Genomic DNA, 6,000 nt, shown 5'->3' with positions numbered 1-6,000 from the left:
CACCCTGCTGGCTTCTGGTGTTTTGTTAATGTACATTTCAGATTTTACAAACATGCCTGCACAGCTGAGAAGACGCAAAGTTCCCGATGCTTTTTATGATTTACAGAGAAAAAGTGTAGAACCAAGAAGTGCTGGGCTTCTTTTCAACTTGGTTTGCTTTCAAGGGCAGTATTTCGTGTTGTTATATAGCAGGACACCTCGCCTGAGTCCACCAGAGCAGAACTATTTCCCACGGCGGAGGTGAACCCAGACCAGATGACGATGCAGTGAGAAGGTTGTTTGAACCTGAAACTGAGCTGCTGGCTCTGCAAACGTGAAGCCTGCAGAAGACATTTCATCTCCACCGCTCCTCAGTGGCTTCGCCTTCTGACCTCTGACCTCTGCAGAGGGAAAGTCAGATACAAAATAATTTAACATGGTTCAGTAAAGTTTCATGACATAATGTAGTTTATACATTATGTCCATATAGGGGTGGACTTATATGAGCGAAAGCCTCATGAACAAGTGAGATGCCAAATAATAATTTAATAATTTAATAGTAATGAAATGATTAAAGGGGACATTATGCACATTTCCAGGTCTATATTTTTAATCTGGTGCTATACTGGAAATATATTTGCATGGTTTACAGTTCAAAAAACACTTGACCTACACCTGTGACCTATACCTGTACTTCACCTTTATGCAGCCCCTCAGCCTGTCTGAAACAGCCCCCCCCCCCCCCCGATGAGCCCACTCTGTTCTGATTGGTCAGCTCTTAGAAGCTGGCCCTAGGGAGACTTCCACCAGCTCCGGTGACCACATAAATAAATCATGAAACAAACTATAGTAGCAGGATTTCACTACTTCTCAGATACACCTGTAGATGTTGGAGCCAAAACCTGATCTGAAATATGAGAGTGGACAACGAGAGCAACACATGAAAACACCTTAGCAACAACCTTAGCAACAAAGGCCACGGAGCAGATGGCCATTTATGGGCATGCTGACATCAGCTTATTGGCAATGTAGAAAAAAACGTTGCAAACAAAGTGTTCAGAGCAGGTCGATGTCCTGGCTTTTGACTTGCAAAGATATCCATCATCATAGCAGTACATAAATAACAGAAAACCTCAAAAAGCAGAATATTTCACCCTTTAAGTGCCATAACTTTGACACTGATTATAGTTATGTGAAATTAAAACAAGATTCCTTTGTATAATACTGTTATTATCTGTGACAGTTCTGTAGAACTACATTTTAATATCTGTTGCAAAATAGAGAAGAAAAAAAACAGGTTGGAGTATCATTCAATCTACCTTTCATTCCTCCCACAATGAGTCACTTTGCCTGAAACTGGTCGTTTATCATATCAACATCCTCTCTTCACTGAACTCTTGTGTTAAAGGTTACTGACGGCAGAAAAAAGGCTGAATTTCCAACCACAGCATTTTTTCTTGCTTTCTGTGCACGGTGAAGAAATACAGACACAAAACTGAAAAAAACATTACTTTTCCATTTTTGAAACCCACAAAATCCTGAAAAATTAAATACTTTTGTATTCCAGATAGAATGAAATGATTGAATGAAACATGCACCCTTCTCAAAATCCAGTCTTAATACCTGTAATAACATGACATGATGCATATCCTTTAAGAAACTGCAGTATAATTATTACAAACCAAGTGAAAAACAGCAAACCTGGTGTCGGTTAGTATTGTGGTTTAGTAATACCAGTTGTTGTGCAGGGTACATCCTCCTGCTTGCCCAATGCATGCTGGGATACGCTCCAGCCTTCACAGCCCTGTAGAGACCAGTAGATGCTACCAGTCTTTTTTTTACCAAGAACATGGGATTTATTTATCAAAATCTCACAGGCAGCTACTTCATAATTACTACATTCTTCTTGATCTTGGCATTAGTGCGTTCTCTTTCATGGGACTTTTATTGTCACATATTGATTTGTGAGTGTGTTTCACATCATTACTGCCTTTGCTTTTTATTTGACTTACCAACTCATAAAATCTCCTTCCAACCTAAACCTGGAACTGAGGATCACACTGTTTCTCTGCAGAAGTTACATTAGGCGTTAATGTCCCGCTGAAGGATAAAAAACAAGTATTCATGTATAAATGCAATAATAATACTCAATGCAACTAGTATAAAAATATATAGAAGAGAGAAAAAAGTGCCCTTATTGATTTTCAGGAATGTCATGGAATTCTGGGAATATGATAAATGATTCCCATTATATGGTTATACTGTATCTCAAAGTTATTGCCTCACATTCACTGCAATAAATTGTGGTTTTCAGCTGTTTATCTCCACATAAAGCTGCAGCCTGAAATGAGTGGTCCTTTGTTACTTCTCTAAGATGAAAAATCGAACCAGGAAGCAACAGGACTTTTAGGATATGGAAAAGCACACTATACTATACTATAAAAAGTCATAAAAAGCCAGAGAAGGTTTACATCAGGGCTGCGGTGGGACCCCCTGCCCTCTGTTTTCTGCCAACCACACACATATAAAACATGATCACAGCTCTCAGTGGCCTTACAGAACATATGACATTTCTCAAAACATGTCTGTCAACCCGACGTCTGTTATTGGAAGCAGCCGGCAGGTCTGAAGAGGAACACTTTGTAGTCCTCTGGTTCACTTTATAATCTCACTGTTATTCCATCACACAGAAAAAAAGACTGAAAACTAAAAGAGGCTCTATCAAAAAAAAACTAGTTTTACTAATTATCTGTTATGATAAAACTTTCTCTTTTTTTACATTTTATAATTATCATAAAAATCTATTTCATATTTTGCTCCAGACTGGTGACCAGTTCCTCCCATGACTCTCCTCACCAGACTACCAAAATGTTTTTCTGTGTTTGTCTTTGTTGAAACCAACAGATCCTGAAAAACCAACAAGGAAAAAATAGATCAAATCTGTTCATGTGCAGAATTCCAAAAACATAAGAAAGCAAGATGGATATTTACAAATGGAAGCTTTTACTAAATGTAGGCAACACACAAACATCAGCTTCACTGGTATTTGTTGGGCGGGCGTCTTGCTCCATCTTACAGCAGCTGAGTGTGTCCAGAAGGTCTGCGTATAATTAACTTTATTTATATAACCCTTTTCTTAATAAAGTGCTTCACGGAAAAAGAAGAAAAAATAAAATAAAAAGAGCAAATAAAACAAACACAGAAATCATAAAACACCATGGACAAAATTAAAGTGAATTAAAAATATAAAATGGAAAGAATGGGATAATAAAAACCCAGAAATATATTATATATTCATAAACACTTTCCTACAAAATAATGTTTTAAGAAGAGATTTGAAGCTAAATGTGTCTGATCCTCCACAGTCTGGAGGCTCTAAAAGCAAAGGCCGGTTCCCCTGAGACCTGGGAATAACACGCAGAGCCCCGTCCACCGATCGAAGGGAACGCCCAGCCACACAGGGAATCAATAAGTCCTTGATATAACTTAGCGAGGCCGGCTAATGCTTTAAAAGCGATCAGTAGAATCTTAAACTCAACACAGATCTTAACAGGCAGCCTGTGTAAGTCGGCCAGTAAAGAAGTGATGTGTTCATTCTCTTGGTGCCAGGCGAAATCTGGGCAGCAGCGATGTGCACCAGCTGGAGTCAGTGAACAGAGCTCTGACTGATACCAGGCAGGAAATATACATGTATGACTTTATGTAAATCAGTAGGAGACGAGAACGACCTGCAGTGGAGCTCAGTGATGAACAGATACTTTACCTCCTGATTGATAGCAGACACAGTCATGATGTGATAATTCTGTAGCTGCTGAGCCATTAACCTTATAAACAGTGCTTGTATAGACCTAGTTTTGTACTGAATGTAACAGACTGATCTTACTACTAAACTGAAGACAGCTGTGTTATGAGCAGTTCTGACTGATGTGCAAATTTAAATGCATGTGAGTGGTAATGTGATTGATTAGCTTTGAAAGTAAACACAGTAATGATTATACACTTTTTAAAGCGAGTAAGTTAACTGCTGTTAAGTTGCTCTTGAAGACCGTGTGCGTACGTAACGTTCTCACATAGAAAGCGGTTTGGAAACTGCTGGACGGCACAAAATGAGACAATCAGCCTCATGAAAATGTCTCGCAGCAGATGACGTCATATCGTTTCTGCATATGTTGCTTTAAGGTTTTAAAACACTTGTCTTTACAGGTCTGCTCTTCTTGCCAATATGCTGTAGCCAACATGGACACAAGGGAAGGTCTCAGCAGATGAACATGTAAGGTTTTGTCTGATGCCACCAGGCTATGTAATTACTTACTACATAATTATCATTCAAGCAGCCCTCTAGGTTTGTGCTGCATGCATGATTGGGCCTAAATACTGCACGCATTTAGTTTCTCCATATTTAAGAGCCATGAAGAAATTATGTATGACACACTGTTAGTTAAACATCAGATCTTCCCCTCCTGAGTCAATTCTGATATAGAAGGAGACACTGTGCATTTGTCTAAACCTGACAGGCTCCACAGCTCCCCCCTACTGTGTGATTCATCTCAGTTTACACTGCAGCACAACAGATTGCCCAAACAGAGAATGCCTGGCTCCGCTCCAACATCCACAGCTAGTGTTCTCCTACAGAGAAAGCAGCCATAATTTAAAGACCACATAAAGATTTGGGGCAGCTTACTGCCTCAACTCTAAATGACTGTACTTATGACAACTGTAATTCATCAGCTTCATGGTTTATTGGATGTACTCTGGCATAAAGAGTATAATTGGACTTTACTGTAAACATCCCTCCCTTCTGCCGATGGGCTTTGAAATGAGATCTGTCTGTGGCAGATGGGGAAACAGAAGATTGTTTGGTATGCAGATGTACCACAGCTATTGTTTTGGTGAAGCAGCTTTGACTCACAATATTTTCTCTCTGTGTTTGAGTGGGTTTACTCCTACAGTGCAGATACATGCAGGTTAGGTGAGTCAGAAACTCAGGAGGAGTGATTGTGAGTGTGGATTTTAGCCTTGATATTCTGGTGACCCGTACAAGGCCTTAACCACCTCTCAATCAATGCATGCACCCAACTACCCTGCACACAATGAGCACTCCAGAGAACGGATGGATTCCTGTTGAATCACTTCTGCAGCTTCTCCTACAGAGAAGAAAGTGTAATGTTTGTGTTTAGCCACAGGAGGTCAGTGTTGTACCAGTTTAGGCTCCTCGTAGTGCTGCTGCCACTGTATATTTGTGCCTGAGCCCCTCCATAGTCCGGCTGCCCTCCAGTCCCCTGTACACCGCCTGTATTTCTTGTTTTCTTTACTTTAACATGAAACAAAAAGGCATTTACAGCATGAGTTCACAGTTTTTACAGTTTGGTTCAGTTCATCAGTGCAGTAACTGATGAATCGTCTCCCTTTCTCAAAACAATTACATTCAACAGGCAGTTGACCAATCATCAGACAGCAATCAGCTTTAGTTCATCTCCTCCTGAAGCTGCCCCTCCATACTGAGCAGCTTTATATTACTATAAAAACATACTAATTTAGAAGAATGGTTCTTTTAATTGATAAACAGTATCAATACACTTGAGTATTGTGATATAATGTTTAGTGACACACTGTATTGATTTTTAATTAACCCTCAGAGGGCAGGGGCATCTTAAATGGTTTTGAAAGGTGAAAATACTGGTATCATGTGAAACTAGACAACCTAAAGCATCCACTGGTATCAACCATGTGATGCTAGCTTGTCGGGAGGGGGGGGGGGGTAAATAACACTCCAAAGTTAGGCTAAATTTTGGCAAGGGAAGAACTGGAATGGCCATTTTTAAAGGGGTCCCTTGGTCACCTCAAGATATCTGAATGGAAACCCATGGTTCTCCCCTTTACAGACATGTCCACTTTATGCTAATCCCATGCAGTTTCTGGCAAAAAACATGCAATTGTTTGCATGCAGTATAAATGTGTTATTTTCACGTCTTCTAAAAACGGTGCATTTGAATATTTCTGCATACTGGCGTCCCTAAACTG

Source organism: Thunnus maccoyii, chromosome 9 (assembly GCF_910596095.1).
Source record: "Thunnus maccoyii chromosome 9, fThuMac1.1, whole genome shotgun sequence".
Taxonomy (NCBI): Eukaryota; Metazoa; Chordata; class Actinopteri; order Scombriformes; family Scombridae; genus Thunnus; species Thunnus maccoyii.
The sequence above is the reverse complement of the archived record's forward strand: the minus strand, read 5'-3'. Positions refer to the sequence as shown.